The sequence below is a fragment of the Cygnus atratus genome, chromosome 3 (assembly GCF_013377495.2).
Source record: "Cygnus atratus isolate AKBS03 ecotype Queensland, Australia chromosome 3, CAtr_DNAZoo_HiC_assembly, whole genome shotgun sequence".
NCBI lineage: Eukaryota > Metazoa > Chordata > Aves > Anseriformes > Anatidae > Cygnus > Cygnus atratus.
Genome location: NC_066364.1, coordinates 22,727,109 through 22,747,739, shown reverse-complemented (window position 1 = coordinate 22,747,739; position 20,631 = coordinate 22,727,109).

The following is a 20,631-nucleotide window of genomic DNA, read 5'->3' as shown; positions in this document are numbered from 1 at the left end:
AAAGTTTTGTTTTCTAGGTGTTGAACCAGACTAGTGACTAAAATAAAACCTTTATGTTTTTATAATCTAATAATACTATTTAAACTTCTATATAGTTTAATTATAGTGTATATATCTTCTATATATACACGTCCTCCTTCTTCCCCTTCACAGAATGCTTAAAGTTGAAAGGGACATCTGGAGGTCATTTGGTTCAATTCCCCTGCTTAAGTATGGACACCCAGAGCAGGTTGCCTGTGACCACATCCAGATGGCTTTTGAAGATCTCCAAGGAGATCCACTGCCTCTCTTGGCAACGTGTGCCAGTGCTCAGTCAGCTGCACAGTGAAGAAGTGAAGAAGTGCCCAGTGAAGAAGTGTTTCCTGATGTTTAGATGGAACCTTGTGTGTTCCACTTAGATGCTGCAAGAAGATTCAGCTTGATGAATAAGGCTGTCTGATTTTTGTTCCTGGCCAATAGCAGTCAACAGGAACTTGTTGTACGTGGCCTGGTTGCCAGATGCCTCATTATACTCTACTTTCTCACTTTCCTCAAGTGTAACTATAAATACTTTGTTCCAACTTTCCAGTTCATTTCCTACTCAAGCTGAAAAGAAACACAGACAGCCTGAATCGCAGACAAATTTGGAAGTCCTGACTTGAGAAGCCAAGATTTAAACATTATAAGGAAAATTAGTTTTGAGCCTTATTTTGATTGCTAGCTAAATAATACAGAAGTAGTTACATTTACAGTAGCGTGCAGACTCTCTCTCTTATAGATGAGTATATTTCCAGACTTTGAGAGTATTTGATGAGAAGGCATTGAACCAATTCCAATCAATGTATCTGAGCTAACTTGTTAATACTGTTTATCCTCTGAAAAACTGGGACTTCTAGGCCAGTAACTAATATTGCCCATTGGTTCTAAAGGACAACTTGCTCTTGTGTTATTTTCTCAAAATACCACCAGCTCTGATGGAGGAAGGTCCCTTGCTGCTTGGTGAAGGAAAGGCATGATAGCTCTTGGTTGTTATGTTAATGGTGTGCTGATATTATATTTAAAAAAAAATAAAATGTGAAAAATTATATCAATACAGGACTTTAAAAAGCAGTTATATAGTCATTTGCTTTTTCATTAATTATTTTTAATCCAGAAAAATCTATGTGATGTGACTGTTTCCCACTTGAGTTTAATCACACGTGACAAGACATGACATAAGCTATTTCTGCAATATAACTTCAGATATCATTTCTGAGAAAAAAACTCAGAGTAAAAACTCTTGCTGTTTTTCCAGTACAGATAGTGTTTGTCAAGGTTAATATTTAATACCACCCGCTCGTGCTGATCTATTAAAGTCTTTGCAGAATCATTAGAAATTACGCATTATAGTAAATGAATAACGCACTCTATCTATTCATATCACTTCTGTCTTTAGAATTATTATTCAAGTTAAAATATGTTCATTACCAATATAATGAAGGGGTTTGTTTGTTTGTTTTCATCTGGGCAGCTGTCCAAAGAAGATCTGAGCTGTGTAAGATCAAGAAAATTACAGAACGATTATAATTTGGCCAGATATCTTTTCATCCCTGAATCTTTCTAAGGAAAATAAAAAACCTCTAAAATACACTGTATGGAGAAATATGTAGCATGGTTGTTGCTACAATAGTAATACATTCTAGGATCTAAGCAGGCATTAGCTTACAGAATAAAACATTGAGGAAGGTGATATCTGCTTTTAAAATAGTAATATACTATGAAAATGAGCTATTTACCTGTTATTGACTGTTTCATAACAGTAAAGTCAGTACAAGGAGAATAATTTGAACAGATTCTACATTAATTTTTGAATGGAAACTTATTCTAGTGGCATTTTTTTCACTATCTTATTTCATTAATGAACACAGTAGGTGCATAAATATATAGTTTATTAGTTGTAAAATAAAATATCCCAGAAGATAGTTTTTTTTTTTAAAAAAAAAAAACTTTAAAAAAAAATCAAACTTTGCCTTAGAGGTGTATGATGGACAAGTTTTGATAAATATATAAGCATTTTCAACTTATCTACCTGTCCAGACTTCTGAGATATTCAGAAATGTTTTGTATTTGTAATGTTTCATAAGAAACTTGGTGAAACATCTAAAGAAGGCAGGCACAGCACCTTTTAGCCACCTGAGTATACAGATCAATCTCACCTACTCAAATGTCTTGAATTAATGATGTGGAGCATGATCTGGGGGCACTAACAAATAGCAATCAAAGCACATAGATTTTACGGGTTACTATTGATACATACATGGTTCAAAACCTGTATGAAATTCTCTTTAATAGTTTTCATTAAGCAATCCAGAATGCATGCATATCTGCATATGTGTACTTTTAGACATGCTACTTACCTTCCTATATACTAATACAATCTCTGCTTATAACAACCAAAAATACAGCCCCAGGAACGTAAGGCCAATGCATTGAACCAGCAGAAACTAGCTCAGTGGATAAGATTCCACCAATGGAAGGTGATGCTTATATCATCAGGGCAATTTCACACTTTGGAAATGACGTGTATTTGCTCCCACGCAAAATAAACCAGTAAATAGCCCATCTTCCCATGGCTGTTGCCATATAGAGCTAAAATAAAATGTGCACAGTGACAGAGAGAAGAGGCTTTCCTTCTGCATTCCTAACAGTCTCATTGATGGAAAGACATCAGAAAACCTTGTGCACTATACGGTTTATGCTCAGTTCAATTTTACACACACAAAAGAAACTATAAAAACAATTATTTTTGTTAACACTACCTGACTATATATTTTAGATATATGTGTACATACAGACATATAGATATATTATGGGTATATGTATATATGGGTATGTATATGCACAATATATGTATGCATGTATATATGCAGATGTATGCAAAAAATTACAAAGTTTAATAACACTACTGTAACACTTCCATTATAGATATGTGAAGCATGGAATACACATGTTGTAGAATAGAATGTAGAATATCATCAAATAGATGATACTTGTAAATTAACATGCTAAATGAATCAGTCATGCCTTGTTTTAAGGAGAGGTGTCAGCACTACAGAACGCCAGCAGAACTGACAAACCTTGTTGGCAGTTTCGATGCAAAGACCTGAAAGACCTGAAGCTTGAATAGGTTGGAGGACAAACACATTTGCTGAAGAAGACGTGGCCCCTTGGAGAGAAATTTAAGACGGTGCCTAGCTTATTTGCAGAGCCTTTCACAGTCACTGCCCAACTTGTATTATCTTTGTTTGGGAAATAAATAGCAGATTTAATTTCACAGGTCTGCCAATCCTGCATCTTTCATAAACATACAGGGCATCTGAAAAAGAAGGAAGTAGGAAAGACTTGGAACAATTCACCCCAGGCTATTTTGCTACTGATTTATAAACTTAGGCAGAGAAATTCACAGTAATATTCACTAGAGTCAATCTACTTTATGGGAATACATTTACCTGTAAAAATGATATTGGTTGGATTAACCATTCCTGATATTATTTTAACTTGAAATGGCAACAGAGAAGAAAATTAAGTAGACAGTCTGACAAATCTGCAATCAAGGTCACTGCTTTCAAATTATGGTGACCATATCTCAGTACTGTCTGAACTTGTCACTAGATACTATGACACACTTGAATATAAACTGATCTTGACAGCAGAAGAGAGTTCTAGCTAAAATCAACAAGGACAATGGTGACTGGAATAAAAATCAGCTTCACACTATCAATCTTTCATTTGTTAAAGCTGAAAATGTGCTTCAAAACTTGGCAGCATTCTGAGTTATGGACAGAAGATGGTAAATATTCTCTGAACTTTTAATTTTTGGTTCATTTACACAGGGTTTTTTGTTTGTTTGTTTGTTTTATATTACTTGGAGTATTACTTTTATTTTATTCAGCTCCTTTCATATTAAATTTCTAAATTAAGCTTTATACTTATGTACTCATTTGAAGTGTGTCACGCAGGAGTAGTGATACATCTTTGTTTCATTTAAATCAAAGGTGTAACGACCATTTAATTCAGTGGGAACAGCATATACATATTTCACATGAATAATTTAAATGTCTTGTAGATATGTGTTCGCTGTATGTCTTCCATCAACGGCTTGAGTGCATATCAATTTGTCCTGCCATTAATAAAACTGGAGTGGGACACTTCAGTTCTGATCCAGTTTCTCCTTTTCATTACATTTCCACTACAGATTTTCTCTATATTATGCAGCCATATTTTTTTTCTTGTTTGTTTGTTTTGTTTTGTTTTAGTTGCCTTACTACTTTTTTTTTTTTTTTTTTTCTCAAGTTTTATTACCTGAACCTCATTCTCCTGAGAATGTGACCTGTATATGTGGTCTGGTTATATATTGTTTATAGAACAATTTCATAGAAATACCCTCACAACAATACAAACAAAAAATATAAGTAAGAAGAAAGATAAATTCTGCCATATACATTAAAAACAAAACAAAACAACAAAAAAAACAACAAAAAATGTCATTTGTAGGCAATTTTGGCAGAGGGCCACAAAAACCCTGGAGCTTAAAGTCTAATTTCTACAGAGAATGACGAGATGACAACCAACACAAAGAATACTTATATTATCCTGTACTATATAAAACAATGTTCCAACTATTATTTTTAATCTTATTGTTAATAACTCAATTACGCACCATCAATATGTAATCTGAAAGACTGACTGTTCCCACTACAGATTAGCCATTCCAGTTTAGTTAGTACAAAAACTGAAAATAAAAGCTATAGGTCAAAGTACAACATAGATAAACCTTGCAGTTCACACATCAACCATTTAGTGACTATATGCATCATGCAGGGAGCAGATCCAGCTGTAGCAGTAATACCCACAATAACATAGTAGCCTTATTCCTAAAGGTTCTTTGAGGATTACTTTGAAGCCTTCTCTTTAGCCTTCATAATCGTTCCTGTCCTGTCTTAGAGAACAGTATCTATGCTGCCTTATCTATGGTATATAATCTATTCACTAATTACAAAAGTTTTTATTCATACTGAACTGGTATTTAGTAAAAATATAAATTTTAGTTACAATACTTGAACTAACAAGAGAGTGCCACAAAGTATATGTTCAGTTAATTAACATAGTAACCTTTTTCTATGCAGTTTATACTCATCAACATTCATCACATATCTTTCTCATTATCCTCCGGTTTAGGTTGGCAGACATTACTGAGACACTGGGTGACATATTTTAATAAGTGTGAGCACATAGAGATGAATATCATTCACACCTGGAAGACTTAGCCATCTGAAAACCTTTATCTTAACTCTTAATTTAAAATCCTAAGCAAATGTAATAAAAATCTTTCCTATTTTCATTGCTTTTGCATTAGGGAATGATGTTTATGTGTATCTCCAACAATGTTCAATCTAATCTTTTAGTAGTATGTTAAACTCCGTTATAGTTCTGGCATTTTTCGATCAGAGACATTAAAGTCTCAGACTTTGTAAATATATACTGCTTTAAGTGCTAGTCTCAGTGCAACCTTCATTATCAGGACACTATTGCTGCCTCTGTTATATTTGTGCAAAGTATACATAAATATTCTAAAAAAAGAGTCTGAACTCACTTTTTCTGGTGTAAATTGGAAATAACTGCACAGGAATCAGTGCAGTTTCATTAAGAACATTGTCAGTGCGGAACATTAAGAACATTAAGAACAGGCTTAAAATTGTATACCCATGTTATTGGGAAGGAGAGAAATAAATAAATGTGTTTTTCATCCTTCTGATGAAGAACAATTATGCACAAAGCAAAGTGCATCAATATGTGACTGCTCTAAATTTCAATAGTATAACAAGTGTGTACAATAGTCCATGCCTTTTTGTAATCTAAATATATAATACCTATTTTTAAGAACCAGCATGCAATTTTAAATCTTACATGAACTTCTGAAATGACAAACTATGTACCTCTAATGGAGTCTATATTTTGAGAACATGATGCAACTAGCTTCACAGGTGTAAACATATTCCTTGTGATTCATGCCAGAGTAGGGCAAATTGTCATTAATGCTTGGTGAATAACATTTGTTGAGTGATGTAACTTCTGCCTTTCATGGGACAAATCTCTGTTACAGTAATATTACTTGAACATCCCCCTAAATTTATTTACTTCCAATATATATTAATATATATATATATATATATTTTTTTTTTGCTGTATTTTGAGCAGCTCTAAGAGGGTCTCATGGATGAAGTGGAGATTGGTGGCCATCTTGGCCATAGTGACCATGAAGTAGTTGAGTTTAAAATCTTTGGTAATAGGAGGAAAACTACCACCAAAACTTCAACCCTGGATATGGGGAGAGCAGATCTGAAGCTGCTCAGAGAACTTATTAGTAAGGTCCCCTGGGAAACTGCTTTTGAAGGCATCAGGGTCCATCACTGCTTGTCAATTTCTAAGTATCCCTTCTTAAGAGCACAGGAACAGGCAGTTCCAAAATGTCAGTATTCACACAGGTGGGGCAGATGGTCAGCATTACTGAGCAGGGATCTTATTCTAGAATTTAAGCTGAAAAAAAAGTATATTGCCACTGAAAGCAGGGTTGGGTGACATGGAATGACTAAACAGATGCTGTTCACCATTGTAGGTAGAAAATTCATGCAGCCAAAACTCATTTAGAGTTGAAGCTGGCCAGTCTTGTGAGGGACAATAAAAAGGGCTTAATAAAATACATTAACAGCAAAAGTAGGACCAGAGAAAAAACTGGATTGTTACTTGATGAGAATAGTCACCTCACAAAAAGGACACAGACAAAGCCAAAGACATGTAATGCCGCCTTTGCCTTTATTTTCATCATTGATGATGGGCCCCGGGACTCCTGGAATCAGCAGCGTGCCCTGGCAGCCAAAAGGACCAACTGTTTGTGGGGGGTGCATGAGGCACGGCATTGCTAGCCGGTCAAGGAAAGTGATTGTTTTGCTCTGCTCTGTGCTGATGCGACCTCACCTCGAGTACTGCCTGCAGTTTTGTGTGTCACAATATAAGAAGAATGTAAAATCATTAGAGTGTGTCTAAATGAGGGCTGCAGAGATGGTGAAGGGTCTAGAGAGCAAGACGTATGAAGAGCAGCTGAGGTCATTTGGATTGTTCAGCCCAGAGAAAAGGAGACTGAGGGGAGGCCTCATGGCAGCCTGCAGCTTCCTCACGAGGGGAGTGGAGGGGCAGGCGCTGATCTCTTCTGATAAGACTGAGGGAACATCATGAAACTGCATTGGGGAGGTTAAGGCTAGATGTTAGGAAAATGTTCCTCACCAGGAGAGTGGTCAGGCACTGGAACCGGATCCCACAGGGCAGTGGTCATGGCACTGAGCCTGCTGGAGTTCAAGAAGCATTTGGACAACACTCTCAGAGATATGGTTTGATTTTTGAGTGGTCCTTAGTGGAGTCAGGAGTTGGACCTGGTGATCCTCACAGCTCCTTTCCAACTCAGAATATTCTATGATTCTATGATTCTAATTTAGTACATGAGGACATGAATACATAGGGAAAATCGACTGATTTTCTTCATCCTCTCACAATCTAGTCAGTTTCTGACATAATTATCTGGATGCAGGTATTTCGTAATGGAATTGGAACTGATTTTCTTGGACTGATTTTCTTTCCTGTTGTACACATGGAATCTTACTTTTTCTTCTTCGTGTGAATACACTAGGGGAGTGAATAAATCCTATGTGAAGCTCCTATGTGAAAGAGACATCAAATAAATGCATATATGTAAGAGGAGAAAAAAGAAGTTCATGTTTAAAGCTACTATTTGGGATGCAATCTGCTATTCTGTTCAGGTGAATGTATTTATTTATTTATTTGGTTATTTCCATTAGAGCTAATTATTCTGAACTGAAGACTAATACTTTTCCTGTTAGCTGTGCTAGATCATTCAGAGTTAGTTCAGGTGTCTCTATGTGAGTGATTGATATGTATCTTATAGGCACAACTTTCAGGAGAGCTCTCCTTTATATTTGTCCCTTAAGTTACCACATTGGCTATGTTCTGTTTCCTGACACCTGCTCTGCAAGTAAGTTCAGTCCATATGCTGGCCCACAGAGCAAGACTAACTGTTTAATGTAATTACTTGATTTTACTAGTTCAGATATTTCACTTTTTATTTTTATTTTTTTTTCTAAATGTCCTATACTCCTACAGGTTTAATTTATAAGTGACTAGTATCTCCCTTTTCCACTGTTTCTAGCTTCCAGAGCTTCTTGCTTTGTCAAGTCTCTACACTTTTATAATGTTGACAGTTACTGTTCTTTAATGACCTTTTAAATACTCATCTTCTGCTTCTGTCTCGCTTTGGGGCCTGCCAAGGTAATCTAACTCATTTCAGTTGTATTAAATTGGCAGGGAAGACATTGTTCCTAGATTTGGATTTGTAGAACAAAAGGTGGAGAAAGAACACGAGGTCCCATCCCAATAATATGATTGTTTTCTGTTTGTTTATTCCTTACAGCCTCTGTTTTTAGCATCTGTCACTTGAATGACTCTTAGTTTCAACTACCTCATTGTTCTTTGCTCTTATAAAGTGAATGAAAATTCAGGAACAGAAAGGTGCCAGTACTGGGTAGCACATTTCTTTTGTCCAGCTTCCTCAAGAGGAATCAGACAAGGCAAGAGAAAACAGAAGGAAAAAAAAAAAGGAAGGGATAAAGAAAAAGAAAAAAAATGTGGGGAAAAATGTTAGAAAAGGGCAAGTACAGTGGTGAATGAAGAATAGTTGTCCAAAAGGGAAAATTTGGACTCATTTTATAAAATAACTCCAATTTTACTTCTTCAGATATATCTCCCCAGTTTGCAACTTGGCACACCTTTCTACACCTCTTTTTTTTTTTTTTTTTTTTTTCTGCAGTCTGGGCTGGACTAGTATCCTGTCAGGTTTTTTGAGATTACTTACTGTTGATAAAGGTTAAGTTGTATCACCTTGAAACACTCATTTCATCTTCCAAATAATAAAATAATTCTAAAGAGAGAAATGAACAGTGCTTTCAAATGTTTCAGTCAATGTGCATGTATTGGGCTTACGTGGCAAGACTTTGGTAGCTGCAGGGATGGCCTCTGTCACAGGAGTCCAGAGGCCGCCTCATGTCAGATCAGAGCCTGCTCCAGCCAGCTCCAAAAGGGACCCGCTGCTGGCCAGAGCTGAGCCAAGGAGCAATGCTGACTGGGCCTCTGGGAAAGCAGATTTAAGAAAGGGAAAATAAAATGCTGCACAACAGCAGCTGGGAGAGAGGAGTGAGAAAGGACAGAGAACCAGCCCTGCAGACCTACAATGTCAGTGCAGTAGTAGGGCAGGAGATGCTCCAGGCACTGGAGTAGAAGTTCCTCTACAGCCCACAGAGAGGCCCCTGGTGGAGCAGGCTGTCCACCTGCAGCCTATGGGGGTACCACAACAGAGCAGATCTCTGCACTGCAGCCTGTGGAGGAGTCCATGGTAGAGCAGGTCTGAAAGAGGCCACGTGGAGAGGCCCCGCAGGAGCAGACTCTGGGCTGGAGATGCAGCCCATAGAGAGGAGCCCATTGTGGAGCAGGAGGCATGGTGGTAGCTGCCAGAAGTGCTGGAGCAGTCTGTCCCTGAAGGATGGACCCCATGGTCCATGGACAGATGTTAGCTTCTTCCAAATCTGTATTGGGTTGGACTTTCTTCCAAATTTTGCCAGCACTGTATTTTTTGGGGTGAATTGCTCAAATTAGTCTTTAGCTATTTGTCTTCTGTCTCCCCTGAATCCAGGATACAACTGTCACTACCAGGCACATCCAGCACAACTGCCAGAGATGATTATCTGCTTAGGCTAGATGCTCTGCTTAAGAAGGGAGACTGGGGAGGGAGGTCCACTGTCACAATGTCTCTGTCTTTATCTTAGCCCACAAGATATTATTTTCATCTTTTTTTCTTCCCCTGTTCTTCCCCTGTTCTTTTGAGGAGGGGGAGTAAGAGAGTGGCATGGCGGTGCTGAGCCATCTGCCAGTGTTAAAGCATGAGAGTGTACTATAGTTCGCAGCTTATCTCTAAAACTAACACACAAACAAACAAAAAAGACCACTTTTATTTGAATATCATCTTAACTTTGCTGTCAAAGAGCAAAGAACTGGAGTCCAGCATAGGAGAAAGAGGACATAAATCTTTTGATCATTCCTTTGCCTGTCACTCCTGGATGGGAATGTTTTCCTCCACAGGGTGATGGTTATACACCATAGGGCTATAGAAAGCCTCTACAATATTTGTCTTCATGGACACAAGGAACTAACACTGAGTCAGAGAAATGCTGGAAGGTAAAGACCACAGGATATGGAATATGGTTAAAAAGGAGATTTTTTTTTGTAATCTTACCATCTAGAAGAACATCCTTGCAGCACGGTTCAGAATTAGACAGAGCTCCCCAGTCTAACTAAAGGCAAAACAGTCTCAGCTAGCAGCTTTTATGCCTGGAATTTTAAGTTGAATACAATGTCCAGGTTTAGAAAGTGAACCCTGTACCATACAATATAATCAGTGTGAGGTTTTGGGGTGCGTTTCATATGTTGTTCATTTATAATCTAATCTGAAATAAAAATTCAGTGAAATAAAAATCAGAATAAAATAATCACTGAATTAAGACTGAATGCCCTGAGCAGAAAGGCACAAAAAACACAGAATCTAGAAATGGGACTTTCAGCTGTGTTTGCCCCATGACTTCAAAATTTCCCTGCCAATCTTATTCCCATTTCTGCAGATTCATAACTTCTACATATGTGGAAATTCCAGTTCTAAATCTTATTGTACTTCCTTCTAATAAAATTTTGCATTATTTATATAGCACATCCTTTATCTAAAATTAACATCTATTATTAACAGGCCCAATTACAAATCTGGGAGTCAATATACATCTGGTAGTGTCATTTATTTTGTTGTAAATTGGTGGTCTACATCCTTCCATTATTTATGGATGCAGTTTCTATTTTGTATTAGGAATTCATTTAGAGAATTCTCATATTCAGTGAATAGCACATTTACCGAAACTTCCAAAAGAAGACAGAAAGTTTAAAGAGTTTAAAAACGTCACCCTTAGAGACGTTAATACTGGATAGAAATCAAGAGCCTTACAGACAGTAAAACAAACAACCAAACAACAATAACAACAAAACAAACACCAAGTATTTTACGTAAACTACTTCTATAAATCTATAAGAGGCAGAGCACACAAGTGGCAAATCTATGTTACCACCATTATGAGTTAGGGACATTTTCATGTTATATTAGAAAAGAAGAAAGAATTGCTACTATTTCTAAAACTAATATACATCTGGGCTTTTATACAAGACTTACGTGCTTTGAACTTGATCCTGCTTGTTTTCACACTGGAGTGAAAGTATCAAAATATCAGTCAGATCTACCCATTTTTAATATCTAAATATTTAATATGTTCTTGCATTAAAATATACTTCACTGACTGAGGCAAAAATTTGATCTTTTCATTTTTCTTCTTAAATATTTTTTTCCAAAACTTTTTTTTTTTTGAGGAAAATGAACACATAACTTTGCTATGCTCATACTGCCTTTGTAATTTTGCTCTGTGGGTTTAGCATTGTTTGTTCTACCCGTTAAAGGACATGTGGACTGCATTCTACGCTGTCAAATTTGTCTTTCAAATCATTATTGATATAAATCAATTTTAAAACAGCCTGGTCTTCCAAACTCCTACTTTATGCCAAATAACCGATCTGTTTCCATTGCAGGTTGCACATTGCTTACATTAAAAGAAAAAAGTAGTAACAAGAATTAGACAAGCAATTTATGCCCAGGTATGCGTTAACATCCACACACACACACACAAAAAAATCTATTTCCCCAATACTGCAGGAATCAAAGAAAAGAGAGAGAGATTTTTGTTAACACATTTTATTTTATTTTATTTTATTTTATTTTATTTTATTTTATTTTATTTTATTTTATTTATTATTTTTTAATTTACTTATTATGTTTTTCTCTTATGCCAGAATATTGCACAAAGCTTATCTGTTTTGTTTATTTTGTGTGGTACTTTTGAGATATTAAACATCTTCGATACCAGTAGCCAAGTGTTTGAACACCTACTCTGACCCTATTCTATTTACTACAAATGTACAGCTTAATTAAAAATAAAAATAAAAATCATTTCTTCAGTGTTTGTACACACATGAAAATAACGACAGTGCTTATCTGAAGTCTTAGCTCAGCCTCATCTTGAAGGTTAATTATTCTTTAAGTGCCTATATTAAGCAAAGCTATAATGTCCACAACATCTGACAGTATTTAAAGGTGTGTTCTTGGATAAGGACCCTGACTAAACAAGGAAGTGTGACCTGACTCTGTGAGCAAAATACACCAACACAGTTAATTAATATGAGGTTAATCATAAGTATAGCTGTTATGTCTAAAACTTTATAAGAGAAATCTGAGACATACTTGAAATACCATATGGAAAGGTCAACTTGATATTTCTATGATAGCACAAATACATCCTAAATGCCACGGAAATGGCAATAACATGGTATTTGTGTTACAAAACAAAGCCAGAATGATCCATCATTTACCAAAACTTAATAGAGGAAGATGCAAAAGAAGGATTTTATAATGACTGTATAACCCGTGAAAATAATTACTAATGTAGATAAAACTTCAGTTTTTGAGTAGCTAGTGGTATGGGGGATAACAACTGTACTGAATGCTAAAGCTATTATAAGCCATCTGGATTTTGCTGTGATGATACAGCAGTGGCAGTAGTGGCAACCTGATATCCTCATTTATGGTTTGGAAAAGTAGAATATGTGTACATTGAGAAAGGACTAAAACAGTCTCACTCCAGCTTCATGTTCTTTCCATGGAATTAATCACTCTTACTGAAGTAATTTGTAATTTTTTTAATTCCTCAGTAGATCCTCATTTACACTTATTTGTCAAAACAAAGTAGGCTTTATGGCTGAGACAGAGCTAGAAATGACAGATTCTGAGATGTTCTTTCTAGATTACAGGAAACCATACATGTTAGGGAAAAAAGTAAAAAAGTTTAGATTTTTATTTAATGTTAATGGCTTTTAAGTACACATTTAAATGTGCTGTGTGGAAAACAAAGATTCAGAGTTATGTGCAATTAGTTTCAGATACCTTGTCTATAACAGATGTGTACTGTCTCAGCTACTGTCAGGCTGAGGAGCAAAGGTTTATTGAGCAGATTTTCCTGTCAAACTTAGAGAAGTGGAGATTCATTACTCAAAGAAACATTTTTTTCATAGTTGTATATTACAACCTACTGGATACATGTCCATTTTTATTTGCTCTCAGTTCTGAAACCCAATAACTAGTTTAGATGTCCAAGTCCAGAATTAAAATAAAAAGAAAAAATGCCCAAACATGGAATATGTATAAATATATATTTATCCTGTTTGATGCCTCAGTTAATGGCCACATCTGGGATTGGCATTTATAATTTAGTCAGTTATTCTAGTTGACTTTATTTTGCAATTCACTGCAAAGAGCTTGCCTTTTTCACTTCCTTCCTGCTTGATGAAATTGCCCTTTTTACTCCTCCAGATCTATTACTATTCTGAGGCCTCTCAACTTTATTTCAGTAGAAGTGTGGCAGTGAAGGTATAATATTATGACTAATCCATCTGTTTCTTCTGGCTTCACCATTCTGTAGCAACCACAAAATAAATTTTAGCTACAGCTTTGCACCATATTAATTTGGGGTAAAGATCAAGAAAATACTAAGCACAATGAGATTGTTCTAGTGTTTGGACTTTTATGGTAGCAGCTGAAATTGCACTACAGAACATGTCTTAAAATTGGTTATATGATGGAGAAAGTTAGTAAAGTGTCACTATTAGGTGAATTACATTTTGCTAAATATTCTTTATTTTATTGATTTGCTGATAGACTTTGTTGAGGGTGAGAAAATGCCTCCACTCTTCCCTTCGATTGACAAAGAAACTGATCAGAGGGTCTGTGGATCATTAACCCACATTTTGCTTCCAAAGTTCTCCACAGATATTAATAAAGTATTAATAAATTATTAATAAACATATTAATAAAATATTAATAAAGTAGCACAATGAAAGGTGATAACTGGGAAGAAGATATTTCTACAGCATGTTTCTCAAAGTAACTATGAACAGTTTAGTTTATGCTGGCTCATATACCAACTAAATTCCTAGAGGCATGCAAAATATCTTTGACTCAGCTCACAAAATCTGTATTTCAACCAAAAGAAATATATTTAATTATAAAATTGATTTTAACTTTTGTTGTTGTTGTTGTTAAAAAAACTTAGTTATGTAATATATTGCAGTGCTGTATTTTAGTTGTCTGCTATTTGGATTTAAAAAAACAATCATTGTCACAATTCAATATTTTTACAGAATCAGTGTTAATTTTAAGTTATTTCAAGAATTATGAATTTTAACATAATTATTCTTCATCATCATCATCATCATCATCATCATCATCATCATCATCATTAGTAGTAGTAGTAGTAGTAGTAGTAGTATTTCCAGGGGGAAATCGAAAATATAACTGCAAGATTACAACACACTATTTTTCATGTTCTGCCAAAAGTAGTTAAGTTTTCCTAGGAATCTTCGTTAAAAATCATTATATGACAATGACCCAAGTGATTGATTTAAGTCACAACATCAAGAGAAATTTATCTTTACAAAATATTTAGGAGATTCTGGTATTGGATTCTAAGTATAAGGCAATAACGATACATTTATCTTAAGGCAATAACGATACATTTACCTTCCTTTAAGCAATGAAATCAATTCATTTTAGGGTCCAAAAATGCAAATACAAGAATAATGTGTATCTGTTCATTTGCTGAAAAATTGGGAGAAACAAATGAGAAAATAATAATAATAATAATACAGTTAATGTGTTCTACAATGAAAACAAAAAAAGCTTTAAAATTTGCTACTGAAATTTTCAGATATGAAAAAGGTATATGGTACTGCTTTCTTCATATTTTTGTTTCAACTTTGATTTTACTCATCATAAATATGAGCTCAGCCTTCAAATGAACAATAAGTAACTCTATGCTCCCTAATGGAACTAGCTCAAAGTCTATGTAAGTCAGGTCTGTTGTCAAATTTACTTTTGAGGTTGACATTTTGTAGCCAACGTCATTACAAAAGAACATGTATATTTTATAAAGGAAAAGATTTGAGTGGGAATTCTACGTTACAGCAACTGCATCCTTAGGTATGTTTTGCTAGCTTTGCTAACCTTGAAGAATGAAGCTACTGATATTAGAAACTCAGTAAAATGAGCAGTGTGAAAGACAGAACCAACCTAAAATTGATCTTTAAAGAAATCTAATGTATACATATCCCTTTGAAGAAAACAGTAGCTGTTATGATGAATGTTACTATGGATGAAGATCAGAACAATCATACCATAGAAGAAATAAAGACATTTTTGAGACTAGGGAGAAGTTAACTAAATCCAGTAAAAAGTCTTTGAAGGCTTAAAAGTGGTTGGAAACCTCTAAGGCATGTTAATGTAATGTTTGTTTTTCACGCTGGTCTACATTATACAGAAAGTATAATTAGACATATTCGAGAATCAGAATTAAAATACCATGAAAGTTTCAATCCAGAATGACATATTGCTTAGTTTTCATTTCAGAGCATTTTTCTTTAATGATATTAAAACAAATTCTTGATAAAAATGGAACTTAACATTTCAGTGCAGACTGCATGATTGGTCTATTGTCCCTGGATATGGAATCACTGTGAACCTGTGGAAAGATTCATTGCAAGGCAATTATCAACAGTTGTCGTCCTAACTTATGAAAATGACCCATTGGGCTAATTACAGATGAACAGCTAAGAATAATCTATCATGCTAAGAATAATCTCTCATGCTACCGTGAGACACTAAAGAGATTTTAGTGTCAGGGCCCTGAGAGAACCCATAAGCCTTGCTGGTAATGCCCAGCCTCCTCTGCAGCCTATCTTGTACATGAGCATCTGCTGACAGGATGAGTCTTGGCTGGAGAGGAGCCTGCCCTGCCACCCTGCTCCTGCTCCCCGGGGAGCTGCTGACCTGTGCTGTATACACCTTGGCTTTGAGTGCAGTGCTCAGCTCTCTGAAAGATCAAAACACCAGTAGATACCTAAATATTGCTATAATATCTTCTTTAGTTTTAAACCTTGGAGTATACTTTAAGGTCCAAATCAACACTTTGAGTAAAGAGTGTTTGCATAAGCAAAATGAAAATCGAGCCATATGTAGAACATATGCTGCTCCCTCTCAGGTAAAATGCTATATTCTCCTTGCCTTAGACTGTGGACTATTTTAAATACAGAGATTATTACCTTAATCCAATATGAAAACAAACAAACCAAACCAACCAACCAACCAACCAAAAAACCCCACCACTTTGAATTCAACTTGTCAGTCACACTCAGAACAAATAATGTTACGAGACCCTAGTGACAGCATGCTGAAAAAGTATGCTCAGAACATCTTGTTGAAGTCTCAGACAACGTCCAAGGTTTTATTTTTTATTTATTTATTAATAGTTTTCCATTCAGACATTTATGCTTATAGTAAATTAGAATATTTTCAAGGAAGGAGGTTTTCATTTGAAAGTTTTCAATTTTGTCTCACTGAAAATGAATATTTGTTTACAGAAGTAACTTTGGTGTAAAATACTTTTGTGGAAATTGTCTTAATGCACCTACACAGAAGCATCAAGATCTGAAATATTGTGCTAACCTCATCGCTTGCATTGTTTCATCATGGTTGTTTCACACAGTTCAAAGTCAGTCCCTTTTGTTACTATAATACAAGAAAACTTGAAGACAACACACCAATTTCACTTGAGGTTGATAGAAATGTCATCTAAAAAGGAAACAGAAGTTTCAAAAACAACACAGACACGAGTTCTCAGGTTTCCCAGATGCCTGCTATAAAGTGAAAAGGCAACATGCTTTATCCAGCTGAAATTCCATCTCTAAATAGATTAGATGTTGAGAGAGAACTTCAGCAGAAAGTCAGTAGAAGCCCATTTTCTGCCATGAAGCTCTAGATGAAACATGTAAGTGAATTCAAGGTCCATTCACAGGAATCAAGAGATCTTGGTAAATTAAATCTACTTTTAATCTTGCCCAAAGCAATAATTATTCCATTCTACTAAACTGAAAACAAAGCATATGTTTGCTTTTGCACAGTGTTCAAAGCAATGTGCCAAATGGAATGGAGTAAACAGTCATTGATTTGATCAATCAGCTACTGTAAATGCATGTACCCAACTGATGAGCAGTGCTGATTAATGATCACAAAATATTAAGCAATAGATGTTGAAAACCTGGGAATGCACATATGAATCATTTTGCTGATTTATATAATTGTGATGATTTACAAATGATCTCAGTTTCAGCTATTTGTAATGTGTCCTGAATGTGCTTTCTATAAACTTGTGTATCCTTCTCATCTATGAAATTCAGATCTGAACTTTACCCAGTAGCCTAAGTCCTGTTGTTGTTTTGTGAAGACCTTGTGAGATTTATTTTTCAAAATGCACATCTGAGTTGAGGACTGTGAGATATAATTTTAAATTTTAATAAAGAGAGTGTTCTATCACATTATAGGGAGTGGGAAGAAACCTCCAGAAGATATGTAAGTACATATTCTTCAACAATTAAACTTACCCATAGATACCTGTAAGAAGATTCATGAGAAATAATACAGAAAATGTGAAAGAAAACTTCTAGGTGATACTTCTAAATCAGGCCAACAGTAAGCAGTCAACATTCCAGGTTTTTTAAAAGCCTAGTTACATGATCCCAATTAAACTGAGGCAGAACCATCACCAGAACATCACTGAAATTTTAGGACAATCTTAGATGAAAATAACTTTGGTGTTCTGCAAGTGGTTATTCAATATTCATTTGCAACCATAAACAAAACAAGCAGTGACAGAAATCTGAACTTGAAAGGGAATTTAGTAGCTATAGAAACTGAGAATATACGAGCAACTGCATAGTAAAGTAGATTAAAAATGCAACCAGATTTAACTAATCAGTTAAAACTGGTAGGTGTCTCCCAAGAATACTGAAGAAAGAAACTTATCATTCTGTAAGATGAATGGTATGTAATGTTAATACTAGAGATAATTTTTTTAGGTTGCTAGCATGCTCCCACAAAGCATCTAGAACTGGAAAACAAAACAAACAAACAAACAAAAAACACAAAGGCAATTAACTAGTTGAGGCTATGGTTCAAAGAAATAAGGAAATTAATGAAACCACATTGTAAGTAAGGGAAAAGACAAAAGTCAGAACCAGAAAATAACAATTTCTGCTGAATTGTACATACATTCAGAAAGTGAAGGAGACTGTAGGAAATAAGACAGAAAGTGAGTTATAGTGTGGAACTGTAAAATTTGTAGCTAAACAGAGAAGACAGTCAGTTGCCCCCTGACTAAGTTATGGACACTATGGCAAACCTGAAAATTTATGTTGTTAATGCAAACAATATTTTAACTGTAAAACCACAAGGAACTACGAGTTTCAGTAATTTTAGCCCCAGGAAAACCACAGATTATCAGTAATACTATGGCCAGTCTGTGTACCTTCATGGTGAAAAGCGTAGTATTCCCTTCTGTTCCTACAAAGGGTGAATATGGAAAACAAGAATTTAAAAGACAATACTTAATTCAAAACCTTTGACAGTTGACTGATTTTGGTAAGCAGTATTGTTAAATTTCTTGGGAACAGAACTGCTTGGAACAAATCCCAAGACCTCAGAAAGACAGCAGGAAAGATATCATATTTGATGATAGGTGAAACTGTTCATGTGTGCCGGACTAAGAATCCATGGTGGACCCTAGTAACTCAGATCACCTCATAGTGCAATGATTATAAAGCAAACTGAGCACTTGTAACTTGATTTGTCTCATGGGAAACAAAAAAAAAAGCGCTTTTTTTTTTTTTTAAGTCCTGAAAAGCAAGGATTTTGTTTCCTTCTCTTGTTTTTCAGGATGATGAGGTATCAAACTGCTGCAATGACTGTAGCACTATTGGTCTTGTCCATCATGGATATACACTATATTTGAATAAACAGTTGAAATCTTTGGCAAATATGAATAAAAAAGATGACACTTCATTCACCATCAACAATACAATCAGCCTTGAGCCGTAGGAAGCTAATCTTCAGCTACCATTATGCTTGTTCTTCTTATTAGTCACATATTTCTTATCTGAAAATTCTATTGCTGTCTCAGCCAAATTTAATTTTCTTTTGAGAAACACTTTTAGAAGAAAATAAAGATTAAAATACAATTAAAAATTGATCTTTAATTTATAGTGTCTTAAGTCAAAAAGCATATCATAGAATCACAGAAGCATTAAGGTTGGAAAAGATCTCCAAGATCATCTAATCCAGCTGTCCCCCTACCATCAATATTATGTACTAAACCATGTCCCTAAGTATCACATCCATCCTTTCCTTAAACAACCCCAGGGATGGTGACTCCACCACCTCTCCGGGCAACCAGTTCCAATGCCTAACCAGCAGCATATAGCAGCTTTGTGACAGTATTTTGATCAGTGAAATCTTATGGTGGATCTCCCTTGGCCTTCTCTTCAGAACAACCTTCCATTCCCTCTCTTCCCCCCCTGCCCCTCCCCCCCCTCCCCCCCCCCCCCCCAAAGAGTAGGATTTTTTTAGATCATAAATTAGAAATGTTAATTTAAAAAATATACAAAATGCAAAGAATCAGATTGTTGGAAATAAAAATGGTTTATAGGCTAATGTTCTCTTTCCTAGTGTATCCTTATTAGTGAATCATTGCTTCCATTCAGTTCAGTGACTTTCTGAGCTGTTATGAACTCTGAATAGTCTCTTGTGGAGTTTAGGATGTGTATGTTGCTATCATATCTGTGCTGTGGCTGCCTGCCTTTGGCTCCTTTGTAGCACTCTCCCCTCCTTGAGCTGTGTGACAAGGGAACATTCTTCTCTGGACTCCCAGAGGGAGTCCAACCTGCCCTTTGTCTTTGCTTGCATGCATGAACTCAGAACACAACAGTCACAAAAATATTATCGGTCAAATGCAGTAAAAGGCTATAAAGGAAACTTTGACAGCAGATTTGCACAATTAATATTGAACAGTTAGGGACTGCTTAAATGAATTGCTTAGCATAAAAACTAGCTTTAAAAAATCATTATTCTCAAAATAAACGAATTAAACTGTCTAAAATTGTGATTTTTTTTTTTGTGGCATAGTAGATGAAAATTAGGTACTAATGACAACAAATTTATAGATGTGAAGGTTTTGTTGTTGTTGTTGTAGTTTTTTGCATTTAATTTGACACCTCTAATATGTGATATCATTCTGATAGAATCTGTGGAAGTGAGAACATAATTGTACAGTTTCTTTTGTACTAATGCAAACAGGTATAAACTTCATTGCCTATGTAAGGAAATTGAAATAGTTGAAGAATAAAGAAAATTCACAGCAAAAAATTGATGCAAAAGTCAAAAGTCTTAATTCTGTTTAACCTCAAAATAAGATCATAAGGAAAATGCCCTTTTGACCTTATTAGCCTAATATACCTAAGATCAAAGAG